The sequence below is a fragment of the Dermacentor silvarum genome, chromosome 5 (assembly GCF_013339745.2).
Source record: "Dermacentor silvarum isolate Dsil-2018 chromosome 5, BIME_Dsil_1.4, whole genome shotgun sequence".
Taxonomy (NCBI): domain Eukaryota; kingdom Metazoa; phylum Arthropoda; class Arachnida; order Ixodida; family Ixodidae; genus Dermacentor; species Dermacentor silvarum.
In genome coordinates this window covers 162,479,894-162,492,090 of record NC_051158.1, presented here as the reverse complement: position 1 = coordinate 162,492,090, position 12,197 = coordinate 162,479,894, and the positions used below count along the sequence as shown (strand labels likewise).

Sequence of the window (12,197 nt, the reverse complement as noted above, 5' to 3'; positions counted from 1 at the left end):
ACATTGTTTTCCCCGGAGGGCCCGCAGCAATCGGGAAGAGAGTGCAACGAGGGCCGATTGCCTTCCAGTGAGACACGGGGATCATTGACACCTATTGACACACCCCTGATCTCAACTGATAGGAGGCTCGCGCGGAACAATTGCCGGCTATGTATGCCAGGGTTACCCCGCCTGCTGCAACACCACCATCACCACCTCCAAAACCATAGTTTAGGATTTTAGGCCACGTGCTCATTTCAACAGAGCGAAGCAATGTTAATTCGCTAGGATTTTCAGGGGAAACCAACCAAACTTTGAATTGCCACACAACCAGCATGCGGGAATAGACGCTCCGAAGCTACAGATTTGCTGGAATCGACATGAATGTCATCATTATGCCAAATACGCGCCCCAAACCGGCGCCCATGCTGTGCCACGTCTTTCGTGGACTGAGAGTGACACGACGATCAACTACTGGGATGATATAGTATGCCTTGAATTGCGAGGACATTTGAAGCCTCCGGCTTCGGGTGGCATGTGCAGAGTTGGTGAAGAGAGAGGAAGCATTCGGTTCGGCATCACTCGGGACTCGGAAAAACAGTCGACAGTCGCTCTACCACAGCCGCTGAAGTCACTGCTCATGCTCTGCCATTGTAGTACGATTTCAAAATTTTCGCGCAACTCCTGTGAAACTCTTGAAAATGATTAATTGAACATGTCTAATCGAATAAGTCTATTAAATGAAAGGTGGACATTGATGTAGATTAATCATTTTGCGGGATACTTTTAATCGATTAATCGTTCATCGATATTACCAACCCTAACTTGAATCATTGCGTCCATTCACATATTCTTAATAGGTTGGCAATAGAGTGTGCATGCAAGTTGCGTGTGGGTGACAGCAACTACACCGATGGCACACGAATGGTCGAAGCTGAATATTTCGTGGCGGTCCACAGGAGTAAGTGAGTTACTAGTGATAATACATCTTCGCTACAAGCTATTACAAAGTACAGAACAGCTACGTTCCAAGCCTTCTGTGCAGAAAGAATACATATATTGCAACTGGGCACACCTGCGAGCGATTAGGCAGAAAATAATTTAGTGACCGCACCAACGAACTTCACTGAGTCAGAAATGTGACAAGCGACTGCTTCAAAATATTTTCCAAATAAAGTACAAAGAGCAAACTGCATTGATCCTGATGTTATTCATAAACGGTAAGCTTGGATAGAGAACATTTTTTTACTCCGTTTTTAGGACAAGCACCATGTATGCTACTCGCGCCATTTGGACAAAGCTTAATAAGCTTCGAAAGCATTTTTACATGTTCTCTGAAGTGTGGGGATGCGCGACTCTCACGCGTCCCCTGATGTTGTTTTCCCCGCATGTCTCCTGTAGTCCGGCTTCTCTGCGTGGCTAAGCCCGGCGGTGGTTGCGGCGCGTTGCGAGAGATGGCGCTAGTGTCGCGATGCTAACGCCACCGAACGGCGGGGTCACTTGGGAGAAAAAGGTCGGAGGCGCTCTCTCTTTGGCTTGGGATCGGCGACCAACACGCACGGACGCTTCACGCGTGCGCCGGCCCGCTTCGCGCGACCGTCGCGCGAGGCTAAGAGCAGGACACCGGTATGGACGAACACGGATCGTTCGAGCGCGCCACCGTTCGCGTGACTGTACACGTGAACGACTAGGCGGTGGTGTCATAGCATGGGGCGAACGTATTTGCTCGCTATCGGGTCGCGGTGAGTCGGACTTCCTTGATTTGTCACGCGCCCGTGTGAATGTTCTATTGGTTGTAATTCGGCTAGTGTGCATTAGTGTATGAAAGGTGCAATAAATGCCCTTTTGATTGTTTGCACTACTGTGTTGTCGTTCCTTTGTCCCAAGAGCACATGTGTGAGACCCCACATCTGGATGCCCAACGTGGACCTCTTGGGGCATCGGACGATAATTTTAACAGCTTTGCTTGGTTCGAGATGTTTCAACCGAAGCGTAGTCCTAGCGTGGATTTTGATCGCTAGTGTCGGCGGTGTGCTTTCTTGAGCGAGGCGACGGTTGCTGTAGCGTGTTTGAACTTTTCAACATGCTAAGCCTTTTCGCGAGTGTTTTGAAGTACACTCGTCGGTATGAGAGCCACGTGGTCTGCATCCTGGGAGAGCGAGGCCTAGTGCCCGCGGAGCATTGGCAAGCCTGAAGCGATCGTGTACGGAAGCCTCGTGGGTGGTCCGAATTTCTTATGTAAATAGTGACACGTATACATGTTTATCTCTCTGATGGCCGCTTTCCACCGGCTAACAAATGTTAAACGTTATCGCTCGGCGCAGGACGCGCCTGTATCGGAAGTTTCTAGAACGTTATCGATGCTTCTTTCCGTTGCCTGTTTTCACCGACGCTTATGTTATCTGATGTTAGCACCGATGCTTATGTTATCTTAGCGACGCGAATTGTCTAGAACTTTCTGGAAGACACGCGCGTACCAGGGATTATTCTGGAACCTTCGATGACTCAGGTATAAAAGCCGACGCGTTTTGCCGCTGATTAGATTTTCGACGATCGCCAACTGTGTTCGCCGCTATCGTTGTGCTTTGAGTGTAGCTTGCTTTTGTGGGCACAGGTTCGCCCAATAAACAACCAGTTTCGTCATACACAGTTTTACGACTGTTTACTTCAGCGTCACTACTACGTGACATCTGGTGGAGGTGCTAGTTCGTTCATGCACCGAACGCCCCCACAAAGCCGCGACCCAAGCCCGAAACCGGAGGACGAGACCAATCAATGTCGCCAAGGACCAGCGAGCTAGCCGTAGGCAGCAAGGACTTGTGCCGGAGTTCGGACTTCTTCCCGAAAAGACCACCGCAATCAAGGCCAAGTCAACGACCAGAATGGCAGCACCAGCGTCCCCCATCCTGCTGCAGCAACCTCGGGAGCCACCGACTTTTCGTGGATCATCGGCTGAAGACCCTGAAACCTGGCTGGAGACATACGAGAGGACCGCGACGTTCAACAAATGGAGCGACGACGACAAGCTGCGCCATGTTTATTTTTCATTGGATGATGCTGCTCGGACCTGGTTTGAGAACAGAGAGACCACCCTGGTGACGTGGGACCTATTTCGTTAGAACTACGTGAGGACCTTCACGAATGTCGCGTGAAAAGAAAGGGCTGAAGTTTTATTAGAAACCAGAGTGCAATTGCCGAACGAGAACATCGCGATCTTCACGGAGGAGATGACTCGCCTCTTCCGCCACGCCGACCCCGATATGTCTGAGGAAAAGAAAGTTCGGTTCTTGATGCAGGGTGTCAAAGAGCAAATATTCGCCGGATTGATGCGCAACCCGCCCAAGAGTGTCGCCGAATTTCTTTCCGAGGCCACAACGATCGAGAAGACGCTTGAAATGCGCGCCAGGCAATACAACCGCCGTGCCCTGACCAACTACGCCGATGCTCAAGCACTAGGCGCCGACGACCTGCGCGAGACCATCAGAGCAGTTGTTCGCGAGGAGCTGCAGAAGCTCTTTCCCGGGATCGCAGCCTCAAGTGGCATCTATCGCCGACGTCGTCAAAGAAGAAGTTCAGCGCTCACTTGGAGTTCCGGATGTGCAGCCGCAATCGCCGCAACCCCAGCCGGAAGCGCTGACTTACGCCGCCGTTGCCCGTTGTCAAGGCAATCAGTTCACGCTCGCACCAGGGCCCCGTAACGCCGCAGTTCCGTCGCCCACCGCCGCCGCCGCCGCAGCCAGCACGCCCGCCCATCACCCAGCGCAGCTACCCGAGAAAGACGGACATTTGGCGCGCCCCCGACCACCGCCCGCTCTGCTATCACTGCGGGGAAGCTGGTCATGTCTACCGCCGATGCCCATACCGCGAGATGGGCCTACGAGGGTTCGCCGTCAACGCGCCGCGTCCACAGCTTGGCGAGCGACCACGTGACATCACCGACTACCTCGCCGGAGCCCAGTGGCAACCACGACGACCCTCACGTTCGCCGTCACCGGGCCGCTACATCTCGCCGCATCGCCGTCAGTACACCGGTCCCACCCGGGGCCGATCTCCGAGCCCTTACCCGGGAAACTAAAGGCAGCAACCGATGGAGGTGCGGTTGCTGTACGACACAATGCCGAAGATCCTCCGCCGCCGCCGACGACGACGATTCGCGAATCATCACGACGAGATATCAGCATGCCGCCTAGCAACAGCCTTGACAGCACTTCGCCGCAGAAAGAAGACCTTCCGACGCAACGTAGCAGCAGCAGAGCAAGCCGACGCAGCCGTGATCCGACGCCACGAATTAACCGCAACGCCAGACGCCGGTCTACCGATCTAGACGTGCTCATCGATGGTCATAACGTCACCGCTCTCGTCGACACTGGCGCCGACTATTCCGTCTTCAGTGGCGCGTTCGCCGCCAAGTTAAAGAAGGTGAAGACGGCCTGGCAAGGACCGGATATCCGGACAGCGGGAGGCCACCTAATAACGCCGGCTGGAATCTGCACAGCGCGAGTCACGGTAAACAACCGCACTTACCCGGCGAGCTTCGTAATCCTGCAGCACTGCTCCAGGGATGTCATCCTAGGCATGGACTTTCTAAATCAACACGGTGCAGTCATCGACTTAAGGTCCAAGTCAATAACTCTTTCAACGCACAACGCGATACCACCGGCTACAAGCATAAGTTACCATGCCTTGAATGTGCTTGAAGAACAAGTCACCGTTCCGCCTCGCTCCAGCGTAATGATTTCCGTCGGTACCGAAGTGCCTGCAGACATGGAGGGCGTCATCGAGGGCGATCATCACTTACTGCTCTACCGTGAAATTTGCGTCGCTAGAGGCATAGCTGAGCTACGTGCAGGGAAAGCAACGGTGATGCTCACGAACTTCAGCCCCGAATACAAGCACATTAACAAAGGCACCACGGTCGCCTACATCGACGAAATAGTACAAGCCAGCAGTGCTTTCGCCTTCACGGATTCCAGTGCACCCGCAACGACGACTATATAGTACCTGAACCAACTTTCGACGTCAATCAGAACCTTCCCAGGCATAAGAAAGAACTAAAAGCTCTGCTCCTGCAATACAAGGATTGCTTCTCGTCGTCGTCAAAAGTTCGACAAACCCCTGTCGCCAAGCACCGCATCATAACCGACGAAAATGTCCGCCCACTGCGTCAGAGCCCGTACCGAGTTTCGGCGCGCGAACGCGAGGCCATAAGGCAACAAGTCGACGAAATGCTACGCGACGACATCATCCAGCCGTCCAAGAGTCCGTGAGCGTCCCCCGTGGTGTTAGTGAAGAAGAAGGATGGAACCCTACGTTTCTGCGTCGATTATCGTCGCCTCAACAAGATCACGAAGAAGGACGTATACCCCCTCCCACGGATTGACAACGCCTTGGATCGACTATACAACGCAAAGTATTTTTCGTCGATGAACCTCAAAACCGGCTACTGGCAAATCGAAGTCGACGAGAGGGACCGGGAGAAGACGGCCTTTATAACACCAGACGGACTGTTCGAGTTCAAGGTCATGCCGTTTGGTCTTTGCTCGGCACCTGCGACTTTCCAACACGTCATGGATACAGTACTGGCAGGCTTGAAGTGGCAGACTTGCCTCGGTCTATTTGGACGACGTCGTTGTGTTTGCCTCAAGCTTCGAAGAACACCTGCGGCGCCTTGAAACAGTTCTTCAAGCAATCAAAACCTCCGGACTCACGTTAAAGCCAGAAAAGTGCCGCTTCGCATATGAGGAGCTCTTGTTTTTGGGCCACGTCATCAACAAGTCTGGAGTACGCCCCGACCCTCAGAAAACTGCGGCCATCTGCAACTTTCCTCTGCCCGCTGACAAGAAGGCAGTGCGTAGATTTCTTGGACTGTGCGCCTATTACAGGCGCTTCGTCAAGGATTTTTCACGGATCGCAGAGCCACTGACGTATCTCACGAAGGCCGACGTCGCATTCAAGTGGGAGACGCCGCAACTCGAAGCATTTGAAGAACTGAAGCGACGCCTGCAATCGCCGCCAATACTTGCGCATTTCGACGAAAACGCCGATATCGAAGTCCACACCGACGCAAGCAGCGTAGAACTCGGCGCCGTGCTTGTGCAGAGGACTGATGGACTAGAAAGGGTTGTAAGTTACGCTAGCCGGTCGCTATCGAAGGCGGAAGCAAATTATTCCACAACAGAAAAGGAGTGCCTCGCCATCATCTGGGCTACATCAAAGTTTCGCCCCTACCTCTATGGCAGGCCCTTTAAAGTTGTGAGCGACCACCACGCCTTGTGTTGGCTAGCTAACTTGAAGGATCCTTCAGGTCGCCTCGCACGATGGAGTCTGAGACTTCAAGAATTCGACGTCACCGTCGTTTACAAGTCCGGGCGAAAGCACTCTGACGCCGAGTGCTTGTCTCGCGCCCCCGTCGAACCGCCGCCACAGGACGACCAGGATGACGACACTTTCTTGGGACCAATCAGTGCCGACGAATTCGCCGAACAACAGCGAGCCGACCCGGAACTAAGGAGCCTTGTAGACTACCTGGAAGGCAAGACCGTCATTGTGCCGAAGGTGTTCAGGCGAGGATTGGCGTCGTTTTTCTTGCAAAACGACATTCTCCTAAAGAAGAACTTCTCGCCTCTCCGAGCCAACTACCTCCTCGTGGTACCCTCAGCATTGCGTCCAGAGGTTCTGCAAGCTCTCCATGACGACCCAATGGCTGGACATCTCGGTTTTTCACGCACTCTCGCGAGGATACAAGAAAAATACTACTGGCCTCGCCTCTCTGCCGACGTCGCCCATTACGTAAGGACATGCCGAGACTGTCAGCGACGCAAAACACCGCCGACAAGGCCAGCAGGACTTCTACAGCCAATCGAGCCACCTCGCCGACCGTTCCAGCAGATCGGGATGGACTTACTGGGGCCTTTTCCGATGTCGACGTCCAGAAATAAATGGATCGTCGTCGCTACGGACTACCTCACCCGCTACGCCGAAACAAAAGCCTGCCCAAAGGCAGTGCCGCCGAGGTAGCCCGATTCTTCGTTGAGAACATCCTCCTGCGTCACGGTGCCCCAGAAGTCCTCATCACCGACAGAGGCACGGCCTTTACGGCAGAACTCACTCAAGCCATCCTGCGGTACAGCCAGACAAGCCATCGCCGCACCACCGCCTACCACCCGCAGACGAATGGCCTCACCGAGCGCCTAAATAAGACCATCGCCGACATGCTGGCAATGTACGTCGACGTCGAACACAAGACGTGGGATGCCATCCTTCCGTACGTGACCTTCGCATACAACACGGCCGTGCAAGAAACGACGCACATGGCGCCGTTCAACCTGGTCTACGGAAGGAACCCGGCAACGACACTTGAAGCCATGCTACCAGACGTCGCTGACGAAGAAAATCTCGACGTTGCCACTTATTTGCAGCGTGCCGAAGAAGGTCGACAGCTCGCCCGCCTGCGCATCAAGAACTAGCAGAGGACTGACAGCCGACACTACAATCTACGACGACGCTACGTCGAGTACCAGCCCGGCGACCGTGTTTGGGTCTGGACTCCGATACGCCGACGAGGACTTAGCGAGAAACTGTTGCGTCGCTATTTCGGACCATATAAGATAATCCGACGTATTGGCGCACTGGACTATGAGGTCGTGCCAGACGGCATTTCGCAATCACAGCGGCGCCGGGCACGACCTGAAGTCATCCACGTGGTGCGTCTTAAGCCTTTCCACGCCCGCTGACGAGCTTATAGGTACTTTGTTACTTTGTTATTTTCTTTCTTTATTACGCGTCGTTTTGCTTTCGCTTTCGCGTTTGTTTGTAGCATCGGGACGATGCTTTTTAAGGGGAGGGTATTGACACGTATACATGTTTATCTCTCACCGATGGCCGCTTTCCACCGGCTAACAAATGTTAAACGTTATCGCTCGGCGCAGGACGCGCCTGTATCGGAAGTTTCTAGAACGTTATCGATGCTTCTTTCCGTTGCCTGTTTTCACCGACGCTTATGTTATCTGATTGTATGAGCGACGCGAATTGTCTAGAACTTTCTGGAAGACACGCGCGTACCAGGGATTATTCTGGAACCTTCGATGACTCAGGTATAAAAGCCGACGCGTTTTGCCGCTGATCAGATTTTCGACGATCGCCGACTGTGTTCGCCGCTATCGTTGTGCTTTGAGTGTAGCTTGCTTTTGTGGGCACAGGTTCGCCCAATAAACAACCAGTTTCGTCATACACAGTTTTACGACTGCTTACTTCGGCGTCACTACTACGTGACAATAGCTTCTTCTATATCTTTGACTTCGGAAGTCGAGGCTCAGGGAGCCGGGTGGCCGCGGGCCACGGGTGCCGCTACGGGCTGACTGGTATTGCGGCCTGACACCGGGCGCTCCGACACCGTCTGGGACGGTGGGCACCGTCAACTCGGATGCTGTGTGCACCGAGCGGAGTAGGACCACCTCACAGAGCTAACGTCTCCTCGCGGCTGCCTGTTCTTGTGCCCATTTTGGGTGTTGTTGTTTTTTTTTTTTTTTTTGATGCCGGTTGTTGTCAAAGTAACGATGCATTAGGCCTAAGGCTTCACAAAGCCGCCTGTCGCACGTTGAGGGACACAACCTGGTGGACCGTGGTGTTGAGATGTCGCACATTGCTTCCCTCATTAGTTCGCTTCGCATGAACTGAAATTACTCGTTCGACTCAAGAAAGTAAGCTTTGTTCACGTTAACTTAGCATCTGAAATGCCGCCCGGAATTTTGGCTAGCCGAATTGAACATCGTACCACGTGCGCGATGCGTATGCCGAATTCCTCTCCCTTGCACTACTTTAGTGTTTGTCGAGTGCGTTGAGTGTACGCAGCGTGAGCGGAGTCACCCCTGATTTGCTGTCACCTGCACATCGTCAGCGCTGCTGCCCCGGACTACAATCAAGCTACCCCAGGCTTTGGAGATGCCTGTGGTCACTTCGGCGCAGCGACTTCGGCGGCCGCCAATGTCCGGCTCGCAACCCTTGGCGGCTGGGAAAAGAGCCGGCAGTCACCAACGGCTACTGCAGCTCTCGTCAGCAGGGCGCGAGCGACGCTTGCTCGTGCCGACTTCTGCGTCGCCGTTTCCGGAGTCCTGGGCTGGAGTCGTGCCATCGAATCTGCAGACGTGGTGCTGTGACCAACGGACGCCATCGGTGAACTCCAGAGTCAATGTCGGCTCGCACGTTGTGGATAACGCGTGGACATTTACTCGGCGGCGCCACTGTCGCATGTACTAACTTTTGTTTGCGACGCGCGCGTTGATAGGCCTTGTGACATGTTTCGCCGGCGTATGTGTAGTGATTTAAGGTTGGGGGGATGTGGGGATGCGCGACTCTCACGCGTCCCCTGATGTTGTTTTCCCCGCATGTCTCCTGTAGTCCGGCTTCTCTGCGTGGCTAAGCCCGGCGGTGGTTGCGGCGCGTTGCGAGAGATGGCGCTAGTGGCGCGATGCTAACGCCACCGAACGGCGGGGTCACTTGGGAGAAAAAGGTCGGAAGCGCTCTCTCTTTGGCTTGGGATCGGCGACCAACACGCACGGACGCTTCGCGCGTGCGCCGGCCCGCTTCGCGCGACCGTCGCGCGAGGCTAAGAGCAGGACACCGGTATGGACGAACACGGATCGTTCGAGCGCGCCACCGTTCGCGTGACTGTACACGTGAACGACTAGGCGGTGGTGTCATAGCATGGGGCGAACGTATTTGCTCGCTATCGGGTCGCGGTGAGTCGAACTTCCTTGATTTGTCGCGCGCCCGTGTGAATGTTCTATTGGTTGTAATTCAGCTAGTGTGCATTAGTGTATGAAAGGTGCAATAAATGCCCTTTTGATTGTTTGCACTACTACGTTCCTTTGTCCCAAGAGCACATGTGTGAGACCCCACAGAAGCTGTGGCCAAAGCTTCATGTCGACCACCGAGCCAGCGTCTATGATATATCCCGAAACAGTGGTTGCCTAGCCGCAGCGGGCGTCATGTACCATTGTAAACACAGAGGCAGCTGAGGCAAGCAATGGACGCGTCACCACGCGATCAAACATGGCAGCGCCCATGGGATCGCCGCCAAAAGAGTCACTAAAGGCGCAGCACATTTATCTGAAGCAAACTGCTGCTGAACAACCAGGAAAGAAAATTAAGTTTGAGATTGTATGGAGGGAAAAATTCACCGACGAATACGATACTGCCTGACTTTAAATTTTAGCGCAGCTCTATACGTGTTTTCATTTAGCGATGTAGTGGCTGGCGCAGACAATCTACTTCGTGCGGCACGTTGCAAACAGAGCAAAGTGTGGTCTACCTCTTTAATCGAGAGATCACGAGAGGCAGCGCGTGGGTGACGCGTAGTCAAGATTCCTAGCATCCGCCACAGAATGACCTCCGCTCAGGCAGCGCTTTGTTTGCATATACGATATGGTATCGGTGGCGTCATCGGTGAGCAGACGATGCGTGCTACTCTGGCGCCATCTCATAGCCATCGTCGCCGCAGAGCCCATCTTGCATGGTACTACGCTTTTCTCACGTTTTCACCATACCTTCCTCCACCGCTTTCCTCCTCGTGCTCTCCTTCCTATCGACGTCATTCATCCCCCGCTGCGCTCCGCGTTCGCTCTTTCATCCTTCGCTGTGCTCGGTCACGAGGGACGCCGATGCTCGCCGCAGGAATGGGCGCATAAGAGCTGTGCTCTGTAACAGTTAAACATTAGGTTTCAGTATTCACGAGTTTAAGTGCCTTTCCCTGTTTTGCATTCTCATTCTGCATTTGGCATCCATCGAAACCTTGTTTTGCCCTGCAATTTTTAATCAAATATTCTGCGCGAAGCGTGTGCGCAGAGAAATGCCGCATTATCGAACGATCTGCGCAATAAAGGCCTGCATGCCGACGACCTTGCGTAGTTCAACTGGCTCTGCAACGTACCAGTAAAAGCTTGTTGAGCCGCACTGACGGCATCGCCTCTATGCAGCGATTTCGTGTACTTCGTAGGCAGGATGTGACATGAAAGAGTGATGCTGTGGTCATTGGATAAAATTGTAATCTGCAATTTACGTTCGCGTGATATTGCGAGTACTGCGAAAACAACTGCGAGATTGCGTTTTACAACCATTTTAAGTATCGCCAAATTTCAAAAAGTTATAAAACGACTATAGTATCACAAGCCATGGGTGAGGTTTTGCAACCATGGGAACAGCGCATCAACATTCCGATCAAACTAGCACACAGACAACCGTCTCGCTTAAGCTGTTGTAACCATAAAAGGGACACTATGGCCTATTGCGGTGGCTATGGGAAGGCTATTGACCCTTCTCGCGGAGCAATTTATTCTCTAGAAACCAGATGGTGCTTTTGGCAGTGCACCGTACGTTAACTCAGTGAAAGCGCATGGATACGAAACCATTAACGCTTCTGCCTTGTTTCCGTGCCATCAGCTGTCGGAAATGCAACTGGGTTTTCGCTCACGCCCTGTGCTCCACTCAAGCTGCAATATGTAGAGCGGTATGTGGATTGAATACGTCTGCAGTATACATAGTCGGCTGTATACATAGTTGGCTGGCATATTAATTAATTAAGGAATGGAATGAGTATGTGTGATCGAGTTGACGGACCGTTCCTACATACGGAAAGCTTCTGTTGCCGGCCCTTCTTAATGTATGACTTTCCTCGTGGATAAAAAAAAATCACTTCTCACAAAAATTCCCACAAATTCATGTCAGCGTTGTATCGCTAACCTTCAAAGAAAAGACTTCAATCCTGGTGCATCGGCAAACGTGAGTACCGCTCATTAAACAATGACAAAGGGAGTAGTGCCGCTTTCTGGTATATAGTAAGTTTCGTGCACGCTATCCGCACACATCTACGCAAACTTATGCACACTCTATCGCCAGTGTATTAAGAATATGGGAATGGGCGCACACTTGAATCAATGCGCCAAAGCATGGGTAACAGTGACTACACCGACAGCACACGAATGGTCGAAGCTGAACGTATTGTGACGGTCCACAGGAATAAGCGAGTTACTACCTATACTACATATTTGCTACAAGCTATTACAAAAAACAGAACAGCTACGTTCCAAGCCTTGTGTGCAGCAAGAACAAATGTAGCGAAACTGAGTACACCCGCGAGCTATTAGGCAGAAAATAATCATTAAGTGACCACACCGAGCAACCTTACTGAGTCAGAAACGTGACAAGCCGCTGCTTCTAAGTGT

General features: G+C 52.8%; 1 protein-coding gene across 4 annotated transcripts in view; it reads left to right on the top strand.

Moving 5' to 3' along the window:
- Positions 1-12,197, top strand: part of LOC119453838 (zinc finger protein ZFP2) — a 71,586-nt gene that overhangs the window by 53,849 nt on the left and 5,540 nt on the right. The window lies entirely within an intron of this gene.